This window comes from Dasypus novemcinctus, chromosome 25 (genome assembly GCF_030445035.2).
Source record: "Dasypus novemcinctus isolate mDasNov1 chromosome 25, mDasNov1.1.hap2, whole genome shotgun sequence".
NCBI classification, from domain to species: domain Eukaryota; kingdom Metazoa; phylum Chordata; class Mammalia; order Cingulata; family Dasypodidae; genus Dasypus; species Dasypus novemcinctus.
Window position 1 is genome coordinate 30,852,203 of NC_080697.1, and position 12,012 is coordinate 30,864,214.

At 42.3% G+C, this 12,012-nt stretch overlaps 1 pseudogene; it reads right to left on the bottom strand.

The window, feature by feature from the left end:
- Positions 1–448: 448 nt before the first annotated feature.
- LOC101416564 (mitochondrial import inner membrane translocase subunit Tim23 pseudogene) lies at positions 449–1,570 on the bottom strand (annotated as a pseudogene).
- Between the last annotated feature and the right edge of the window lie 10,442 nt (positions 1,571–12,012).

A 12,012-nucleotide genomic window follows, 5' to 3' on the forward strand; every position in this document is an offset into this window, starting at 1 on the left:
ACTAGTAAGAGAGGAACTAAGGTCCCCTTTGGCAGGCAATTTTCTCCAGGCTCCAGTGCCTGCAGTTTGAATTTGAGCAAAAAGTCCTGCATCATACTGCATTTGATTTTCATTAGTGGTATAATTTCCTTCACCTATAAGCATGTCAAGGTTCCACCCATTACCTGCCTGTGCATTGCATCTGGCCGTGTCTTTGCAAAGCTCAACATATTCTGATTTCCATAACAAATAATCTCCTCTGGACAGGGTAGCATGGGCGATAGTATGCCAATCGGTAGGAGTGAGCCAATTTTCTGCTATAGCCTCGAGGATGGCCATGGTATAAGGAACAGTAGCTCCATATTGCACAACAGCGGTTTTCATTTCTTTGATAACCTTAAAGTCAAAACCATGGTGGTGCCTCCAAGTTTGGTTCTGATCGTCTTTGGTTTCTTTTCTTTTTTTTTTTTTTTTTATGGTTCTAATTTTACCCTTTATTGGGAATATAGGGCAACACTACAGTTTAGGATCATTAAATGACAAACTTGGTGAGTGCTGACAACAAATGTGGCCTGAATTCTGGGAGTAAGTGGTTTTCCAGTTCAGGGGGTAGGAGAGTGAACATGTGCAGGATCTTCTCCCAAGGAGATGGGAAACATATTACTCAGTCACCAAAGGATCATGGCTCCTAATGGCTGGAAGGCGTGCCAGTCCTGGTAAACCATCAACGACCTTCATCACAGCAAATCCAATTTTTCAAACTAATTATAGGAAGAAGAATAAGTCCAGACTGACTTATAAATTTGATCTGGATGACTACTGAAGTGTCCTCAGTTCACGAGTCTCTTCAAAGTGACTGCTGGAGCAAGGAGCCTTTCATGTGCTCCCAGTTGTTATATAGTGCATAGAGGCTGTTAAGTGTTAGTCCTGCTAAACCACCTCGTGCTATCCCCCGAAAACCACCTGTACATTTATACAACATGCCTGTCATGGTGCCAGCTGCTACTGTGTTGAGGTCATCTTCTGCACCTCGTGTCTTTTCGATGATGACACCAAATGCACTATAAAGCAAAGCCAGAGAACCCAGAGTATTAGTCCAGAGTGCCCCTTGCCGGGTCACCATATTCAAAATCTGTACGTTTCTTGGTTTCGACCAGGCCATGGTTTGGGTCTCCTTCAGTCCTAGTCTCAGACCATTCACTGCCCCAAATGCAGCCCCTGTCATGCAACATCCTCCAATGGTAAAGAAGGCGAGTTCAAATCTGCCCCGGGTTTTATTAGCACCAGTGGGTAAAATAAATTCATCTGTATCCTGCACGAGATAGCGAGGATCCACATTTAAATCAGGAGACAGAGGGTTCATACCAGTTAGCGGAACGCCGGCCAAATCCGCGTGCGAGTAACCTGCTCCACCGGCTCCGAAAAAGCCGGCCAAACCCCCTGTGGTTTTGTTTCCACTTCCCCCGCCGCCCTCCATGGTGTGCCTGCCCTTCTGCTTCTTGCGGCTGCTTCAGGCCGGGGTCTTCTGCTCAGCCGTTGTGCCTCAGTAACCGCGGGGGTATCCCCGTTACCACCGCCTCCTTCACACGCTGTCTTTGGTTTCTGTTACAGGAAATGCTTCTGGCTCTCCTAGATCAACGGGAGTGTTAGAAGCTGGAGTATTTTTTAAAATCGCTCCTCGTCTAAGTGGTCTAACAGAGGGCTCAGGAGTTTTATTAGTGTTACCAGTTTTTCCGGTCTTTAACCTTCCCAGCTGAGATATAAGCTCCTAATATTGTTCTTCTAATTGGATTGTTCTTTTAGTTTCTCTATTTTTTCTAATAACTCCTTCCTTGGGTCAACTACTGGCATAACTGTAGGTGGGGCTGCGGGATAGGGAATGTATGGCGGAGGTCGAGACTTTACCATCTCCTCCTCAGATTCACCGGCTTCTGATTCAGATGTCTCATTATCACTTCCTTCTTCAAATTTTTCTTTACAATTTTTAAGGTCAGGATATAACCTTTTATTATATTTTTCTTTATTTCTGACTCTCTTTCGGGGCTCATTTTATTTTGGATAGAGCTTGATTGATTTTTGTTTTAGGTTTCTCCTCCTCTTCACTATCTAATGAGATTAAATCCTCTCCTGGACCGGACACTCCGGATGCGTCAGGTGGGTTGGACTTTGGGCAGTCTGCTGATTTCTTAGAGTTGGTGGCTAGAGCCTCCAGCCCCTGCCCTTCTTGTAAAATTTCCTCACCCTTCTTAATAACATTTGCCACCACTGTGTTCCTATGGCGAATACTTAAAATATCATTAATGAGATTCCAATATGAGAATGCAGTTACTGGGATTCTTTCAGGGCCAAAAGTTTTGTAAAAGTCCTGTAAAGCATCCCCTACTCTTTTCCATCTTCTCTCATCAATAGTTCCTTCTTAAGGAAACCATGGACATACTTCCTTCAAAACTCAAAAAACCTCAATAACTGTTTTACTTTCACCTTTACTCCTCATGTCTTTAATGCCTCTTGGAGACCCTCTACAAATGTCTCATGCTGGCTCATGTCTTGCCCCATGATCGCCGATCATTTACCGAGGCTCCAACTGAGAGGCAGGTTCCCTCGTGTCGTCCTCCGAAATTCTGGCCGGCTCCTCAATAAGCGTTCCTCACTTGATCCCTCGTACTCAGGTCCGTGTTCAGGTGCCACTTGACCCGACCTGTGGATCAGTCGAACCAAGACCTGAGGGAGGGAGCGGGAATGAAAGGGACAAGATTTATTTGGAATAAAAAGAGGCCCCAAATAGCCAAAGACATATTGAAAAAGAAAAACGAAATAGGAGGAATCACACTTCCTGACTTCAAAACATACTACAAAGCTACAGTAGTGAAAACAGCATGGTACTGGCATAAGGAGAGAGACACAGACCAATGGAATTGAATTGAAAGTTCAGATATAGAACCTTATGTTTATAGCCATATAATATTTGATAAAGCCACCAAACCCTCTCAACTGGGAGAGAATGGCCTATTCAACAAATGGTGCCTGGAGAACAGGATAGCCATATGTAGAAGAATGAAAGAGGATTACCATCTCACACCTTATACAAAGATCAACTCAAGATGGATCAAAGACCTAAATATAAGAGCCAAGACCATAAAGACCTTAGAAAGCAGTGTAGGGAAACATCTACAGGACCTTGTAATAGGAAATGGCTTCATGAATATCACACCAAAAGCACGAGCAGCAAAAGAACAAATAGATAAATGGGACTACCTCAAAATTAAAGCCTTCTGCACCTCAAAGGAGTTTGTCAAGAAAGTAAAAAGGGAACCCACACAATGGGAGAAAATATTTGGCAACCATATATCTGATAAGAGACTTATAACTTGCATATATAAAGAACTCCTATATCTCGAAAACAAAAAGATAAACAACCCATTTAAAAAATGGGAAAAAGATTTAAACAGACACTTCTCCAAAGAAGAAATACAAATGGCTAAAAAGCACATGAAAAAATGCTCCAAATCTCTAGCTATCAGGGAAATGCAAATCAAAACTACAATGAGATACCATCTTATTCCCATAAGATTGGCAGCCATGAAAAAAACAGTAGAATACAAATGCTGGAGAGGATGTGAAGAAAGGGGAACACTCATCCATTGCTGGTGGGAATGCAGAAGGATCCAACCATTCTGGAGGACAGTTTGGCAGTTTCTCAAAAAATTATCCATAGATTTGCCATATGACCCAGCAATACCACTGCTGGGTATATACCCATCAGATCTGAAAACAAGGACACAAACTGATATATGTACACCAATGTTCATAGCAGCATTGTTCACTATCGCCAAAAGTTGGAATCAATCCAAATGTCCATCTACAGATGAGTGGATCAATAAAATGTGGTATATACACACAATGGAATACTACTCAGCTGTAAGAACCAATACACTACAATCGCACGTGATAACATGGATGAACCTTGAGAATCTTATGTTGAGTGAAGCAACTCAGGCATTGAAGGACAAATACTATATGACCCCAATGATATGAAATAAGTTAACTGCCTCAGAGAGCTAGAGTCTGGAAAAGTGGCTTACTGGAAATTGGGGGGTGGAGGAAGGATGTGAGTTAATGTCTGCAGGGGTGGAATCTGTGATGAGCTGGAGGTAAGTATGAGCACAAAGAAGGGACAAAATGGGGGCAAGGGGTTACCTTCGGGTGGGGTTTTCTGGGTTTGAGGGGGGCTGGGGATGGGAAGAGGGGTAATATGGTCCAAGAAATAGGTGGGAGGGAGGAGCAACATACAAACATGGGAGAGTGCCAGAAGTTCGTTGAGAACTAAATGTTGAGTAAAACGTATCAAAGTATAAATAGGAGGGTCACTTGGTTAGGACGCTCAGGGGGCATGGTCTGATGCGGGACGGACTCCAGAGGGAATAGCTGAAGGCTCATTTTGCCAAGGTGGGTTCTACCATTGGGTGGGGTGGACCCATATCCTGGGGAAGACTAATGCCGTCGAATAGAGAGAACTGTATCTCTCGTGAGAAAGGACGGCTCCCAGAGCATTAGATTGGCAGACGTTGTGGGCCCTAAGGGGAGGGGAAAATGGATGTGCAATGGATGGAACAAAGGTAAATAAGGGGGCAAAAGAGGAGTTATGTGAGAGTACACGAGGATGAATATAAAACAGCTAATATTACACCAAAAACATATAGGGGACGACAGACTAATAATGAAATCCATAAGACAAAACATAGGATAACTAAAAAATTTAGAAAACTGTACAACCTAAAGTATGGACCACATAGTAAGCACAAATGTTACCTTGTTTGAAAACTATAGTTTCGGAATCTGTACATCAGTTTCAGGAAATATGATATGAATAAGTTAAAAGATTATTGCTGTGGAAGGGAAAAGGTTTTATGGTGGAGCTGGGGAAATACTGTATATTGTATATATGAATTTCGGTGATCTAAGACTCTTCTGAAGCTGACATTATGTTGGGATTCACTTTACGGGAAGTTTTGGATCACAGAGTGGTTCAACAATGGCAGCGGAGGAATACTGATATGGGATGTTATTGACAAGATATATATGGTTGACAGGGAGTTATACAGGGCATATGCCCAGGGTATATGGTAATGTCTAGATATACTCATAGTGGAAACAATTAAAAACAACAGCTGGGGGGGTACTGGGCTCCTGGCCGGGGGGTCACTGATGTGGGCCCTGGGAGAGCAGCGGCAATCCTCCAGGTGCAACGGCAAGAACCAGGAAGGAAGGAGGGCCCAACAGTGGGCTCTTGATACTAATGGCTACACTTTTGAGCCTATACACCTGCAATAAGAACAAGGCCTAGAGTAGCATTGTGCCTGGGGGTTTCCTCCTGACAGCCTTCATGTTACTCAAATGTGGCCACTCTCACAGCCAAACTCAGCATGTAGATGTGATGCATTCCCCCCAGCGCGGGACACAACACCCGGGGATGAGCCTCCCTGGCACTGAGGAATCACTACCACATACCAGCTGAAGAAGCAACTAGAAAATGACCTTGAATTAAAGATTCAATGCGGAACAGCAGAATATACCTGTCTACATATAATAACATGACTTCGGGAAGTGGTTTGACCTAATGTAAGGGGGAAATGGAAAGGAGAAATGAGATTATAAGGCTGTGAGTCTCTAAAAAAGAGTCTGGAGGTTTCAGAAGGAATACCCCTATGTACAATTGAACAGAGTCTAAGAGACAGATAAGGTAGATACAACCCCAGGTATTGGTTCTTTTGAGGGATAAAGAGACCCACGGGTTCTATGGTCATGGCAGAAGGGGTTCACTGCCATGACAGATGGCCCTTCTTTGGAGCTGGTGTTTCTGCGTGATGGAATTGGACTCAGAGGGGATCTCTTTTCACAAGACTTGCATGCTACTTTATTGGAATTGTAGTTGGTGCTGGGTTTAAGATATATGTAGGGGATTTGAATCTCTGGACTGATAATATGACACCCAGGCCCAGAGCCTCAACAGACTTCAGCTCCTACACTTTGATTTATTGGACTTCCTCCACTCAGCTAACATGGAGTTGAAGAAGGTCAACCACCACAACATGGAGCCTAGAGTGTCTACAACTAGAAGCAGGAGGAGTGCATCCAGTACCCATGTGGAATCTAAGCCCTCACTTGACATAGGTGTGCAATGGACACAACCAATCCAATGTCCACAGAGAAAATTGGAATGGGTGTGGGAACGGTAGCCATGGGGGCTGCTGGGTGTGGGGAACGGGAGGAAGAGATGAGATGTGGAGGCATTTTCGGGACGTGGAGTTGTCCTGGATAGTGCTTCATGGACAATTACGGGACACTGTAGATCCCCCCAGGGCCCACTGGATGGAACGTGAGAGAGTCTGGGCTATGATGTGGACCATTGACTATGGGGTGCAGTGATGCTCAGAGATGAACTTACCAGGTGCAATGGATGTGTCATGATGATGGGAGAAAGTGTTGCTGTGGGGGGAGTGGGGGGCGGGGGCAGTGGGGTTGAATGGGACCTCATATATATTTTTTAATGTAATGTAAAAAAAATAAATAAATAATTAAAAAAAAAAGGGACAAGAGACACAAAGAATGGAGACAAGACAGGATTCTGATCAAGTCTCGTTTATTGAGGGTCAATCAGGGGTATTTATAGCCAGGAATGAATGCAGTTTCGCACCACAGATCTGATTGGTCCACGTCACGAAGTCTTTTCATAGACATTTCAAAACAACCGTCTGCGCATGAGCAAGGTGGGAAAGTCCCACCCATCTGGGTGGGTCTGCTGCTTTACAATAAGGACAGTGTAAGGGTGGGAAAATAGAAACTTAACTGAGTTAGGCGTTATTTCACAAGATGGCTGTGACTGATACTGGTGCCAAAAGCAGCCTCCCACATTAGTATGTAATTTTTTTCTTCTCAGAACTTTCAAACTATTTGTTTCTTTGAATCTAAAGTGAGTGTTTTTAAAATAACATAGATGTTTGAAGTATTTTTTAAAATACACTCTGCCAATATGTGCATTTAGATTGGTAAGTTTAATCTATTTATTTTTTGTTTTTTAAAAGATACTTAGATTACATAAATGATGTATAAAAATCAAGGGGGATCCAGCCTTGGCCCAATGGATAGGGCATCCACCTACCACATGGGAGGTCTGCAATTCAAACCCTGGGCCTCCTTGACCCGTGTGGAGCTGGCCCATGTGCAGTGCTGATGTGTGCAAGGAGTGTTCTGCCACGCAGGGGTGTCTCCCATATAGGGGAGCCCCACACACAAGGAGTGCTCCCCATAAGGAGAGCCTCCCAACACTAAAGAAAGTTCAGCCTGCCCAAGAGTGGTGCCACACACACAGATTGCAGACAGAACAAGATGAGACAACAAAAAGAAAGACAGATCCCTGGTGCCACTGATAAGGATAGAAGCAGTCACAGAAGAATATGCAGTGAATGGACACAGAGAGCTGACAACTGGGGGGGGGGGTAAGGGGAGAGAAATATATAAAAATAAATCTTTAAAAAACTGAAAAATAAAAACCATAGGGGATTTCTGTATGCCTCACTCCCTACACCTCCCACATTTTCTGACATTTATGTCCTTCATCAGTGTGGTACATTTGTTCCAATTGAGGAACACATTTTGGAGCATTGCTTCTAATCATGGATTATAGTTTATATTGTAATTTATGCTCTCACACAATTTTATGGTTTATGGCAAGTTATATAATGGCATGTGTCCGGCATTGCAGTGTCATTCAGGACCACTCCCAAGTCCCAAGAATACTCCCATATTACATCAGTTTTTCCCTCTCCTTTCCCTCAGAACCTGTAATGGCCACTGCCTTCACATCAATGGTATAAATCTTCCATTGCTAGAATTAGAATAAGCCTATCATAGGACACCAGTAAGTGTACTTTAACCCATAGTTCATTCCCCAATCCTGAGGATTCTGGGATGTTGTTGCCCATTCCACCACTGAGAGGGGACTTTGCTCCCATAGAGCAGATGATGGATGGGATTATCTTGATTACAGTTGTAGATTATGTTTTTTGGGATGATTGTCCCATCAACCCATCATTATTGTCTCGCCATTTCCTAGTTAGTTGTACTGGGTGAGTCCAGTGAACTGTAGAGTGGTTTTGCAACTCTTTTGAGATTCAAAGCCTAGCTGGGATATGGACATTCCAAAGACTTCAGTCTCTTGGATGTACACCTTATAATCTATTTATTTTGAAGCAATTACTTTGAAAAGCAGGATTTATTTAGGCATTTTAAATTCATTTCTTGTACATCTTATACTTTTTTTACCCTCATTTCCTCCATTCCTGCCTTTTGTGTATAGTTAATCTTTTATAGTGAAACAGTTTGATCCCACTCTTACTTCTTTTTCTGTATTTTTTAAGATATTTGTAGGGCTATGTTGGACTTTGCATTTAACATCACAAATTGGTAATAATCCTCTTTTTTTTAAAGATTTATTTTATTTATTTCTCCCCTCTCCCCCCACCCCAGTTGTCTGTTCTCTGTGTCTATTTGCTGCATGTTCTTCTTTGTCTGCTTCTGTCATTGTCAGTAGCACGGGAATCTGTGTTTCTTTTTGTCACATCATCTTGTGTCAGCTCTCCATGTGTGTGGTGCCATTCCTGGGCAGGCTGAACTTTCTTTCACACTGGGTGGCTCTCCCCACAGGACCCACTCCCTGTGTGTGGGGCTCCCCTACATGGGGGACACCCCTATGTGGCACGGCACTCCTTGCGTGCATCAGCACTGTGCATGGGCCAGCTCCACATGGGGCAAGGAGGCCTAGGGCTTGAACCATGGACCTCCCATGTGGTAGACAGATGCCCTAACCACTGGGCCAATCCACTTCCAAATAATAATCCTCTTTGAATTGACTTGAACTTACCTTCAGTTTCAACGTAATAATAAGAAACTAAAAGTTAATTGTTAGATAAAATACTTTTAAAGCAAATTCAACTTAGAAATGAACTATATATTAAGACATATAACTGAAAATATATTTAAAACTAATTGATCCTAAACATATGTGCACATTTAAGGGAGTGAATAGATTTTGGCAAGAGATGGCAGTTGTTCCATTTCTGAACAACAACTTACTATAGGGGTAAGAAGCAATAGTCAGATACAGAATGAAAAGGACAGGTGTAATAGAGATAGTGAGAAAAAAGACCCATATTTAAGAGTGGGTGAAATATGGAACCAGGAAACACCCAGAATTATGCTGCCATATTTTTGAGCAGTTTTCAGAAACAAGAGGAGAGACAGCTCTGTGAGGTTGGGAAAGCTATCCTGCATCATAATACTGCCTACAAATTCAAGGGGAAAAAATTATATAAAATGACCAATAAAAAAAATACTCTTGTCAATTGACATACAAAGGTAATATAGGGCAAAAAAGGAATAAAGGCAGAGTAACAACATACAATGAAATCAAAACTCTTCATTTTGGTGTCCTTTATGATGTATTTTTTCAAAAAACAAGGTGTAAGGTATTAAGAAAGTGAAGCAAGATATGAAAAGACATCAGATAAGAAATAAAAAATGAAGGGACAGAAATGAAAGAATATGAAAAAATAGGGCCAATCACTTCAAAATGTAATGCAAGCTAGAAGAAACACAGTGAATGATAATGCCTTATAAGAAATAGTAGTTGAGAGAAAAAAAATTTAAGAAAACCGAACAAAAATTTTAAAAGATTTGAAAAAAGTGTCAAAAGCTAATGACACGTACAGAAGAGCAATATGTTAATAACTGGAGTGCATGAATAGACAAAACCGAAGCAGAGACCTGAAACAAATGAAAAAATACCATTTTTTTTCTGGAAATAGAAGGAATGCTTTGAAGCTGCTTATTAAAAGTGCATACTGAGCACTGAATGGGAATAAATATAATGGCAATATATAGTCTAGTAAAATTGATGGGCTTTAATGGAAAAGTAAAACTTGTGCACTTAGCACAATAGATAGAAAGAAAGTTAGATTCTCATCAAGGTTTTTGAAGACAATACATTTTGTCAGAAGAAAATGGAGCCAGTAATTTTATACCCAACAAATTTGATTAGCATGTATAAAAGGCATTGAAATCCAAGTTGTACAATTAGACCATGGGTAATATTGTTCCCACGTTCCCTTCCAGCTGAGTGAACAGAGTTCAGTAAAGGTAGTGTTTAGAAAAACATTGGCCTGAGGACAGATGCTAAGTATTAAATTTACACTTGTTCAGCTATGATTAAATGAGGGTTGTATGAGAGTGTATCTTTGTGAAAGCTACTAGGGAGACAGACTCAGGATAATTCAGGAAGTTCTAACTCTGTTTAGAGTGCTTATCTTATCTGTATGTGTGCTTATTTTATTGATAAGTATTAAGAAAAACAACTTGTAGGAGACAAATATCATTTAATATAATAATGCCTAACATTAAAAGTAAAGTCTATTTCTAAAACCCACTCTAAATCTATTAAACTAAAAACCAGACTTTCACTAAATCAGCTGATTAGAGAATGGGTATGAGGGATTGAGTACTGAGGCATCTCCATTTCATTGGTATTATGCCTTCTTTCTGTCTGCAAACACCAGCTCCTCTGAGGCTCCAGCAAAGACCGTCAGTTCATGCATGGTCATTGTAGCGGTTGATACTAAGATCTGTAACACAAACACAAGTGTCACAATCTGGAAAGGCACAGAGATTAATGGGAGAGGAAGCTGTACATGCTGACCCTACAGGCACCTGCAGCCCTCTTCCCCAAATTAAGGAGCCATTTGATGGATGGCCAAGCAACCTAGGGGCTTTTATGGAAAAGGTTTCTGTCCCCTGGGTGGACGTTGTCAGGGCATCCTTTACCTCCTGTGCCTATTTTTACCAGCTAGTTCTTAGCTCCACTTGCCTGTTCACATAAAATATTAATAGCAATTACCTAGTATTCCTCTCATTTTTGCTGAAGTTCCTGAAATGTCAGAAAGAAATGTAGAAAATCAGTGGATTCCATATGCACTTGTTTCCCTTCCCCTCTTCTTCTGACCTCCACATTTCCTCTTCTTTCTCTTCATTTCTTTTACTTCCCAAATCTCTTCTCTTGAACCCAGTACAGAATAATTTCTGGAACGAGACTTGTTCTGGAACAGTGTTGACAGCTGGGGGAGGGAGGGAAGAAAACATTTATGCATGTCCGAGTGACCCAGTGCAGGAAAACTCCTGTGTGGCCTGAGGAAAGTTCACAGGGAGGGGCATGGGTAGAGTTTGGGGAACAGGGCTGACCTGTCTCACTGGAGCTGTGTGTTCTGAGAGGAGCAGGGGGCCCTGGTCCCTGTGGTCCAGAGACTCTGTGGTGGGCCTGGTTCATTCCAGGAGACCAGGTCTGCAGGAGTGTGAGAGCCAGTGTGTGGAACAAGCCAGGGAGTAGCCCCTTCACACAAGTCTCTCTGAAAGCCTGCCAGGCCTTGGGAAGTATTGAGGAGCAGCTGGACAGCAATCTTTCTCAAGTGAGAGCAAGTTCAGATTTTGTTCCTAATCCTTGGATTTTGGATCTGGGTATAGAGTGGAAGCTAGAAGTGTGTTCAAGATATGCATCCCACTGCCCCTCCCCAGGACACACACACACAACCCCTCCCCTGCCCCCCACATTCACAAGGACACTACTCAGACTTGCACATAGACAGTCCCCAGTCCCTGCACACAGAGTCCATGCCACCTAAGGGAACACTGATGCTTGTAAGAACTGTAGTTCTTTACCTGGAAAATCTCTTTCATTAACCAAACCCCAATCCTTATTTCTTCCAGGATATAGAAACAGAATGACTCTCCAGACAAAGCCAGAAAGATTTTCTTTTTTTTTTTTTTTTAAGATTTATTTATTTATCTCCCCTCCCCACCCCGGTTGTCTGTTCTCTGTGTCTATTTGCTGTGTCTTTCTTCTTTGTCCACTTCTGCTGTTGTCAGCGACATGGGAATCTGTGTCTTTTTGTTGTGTCATCTTGTTGTGTTAGCTCTCTGTGTGGGTGG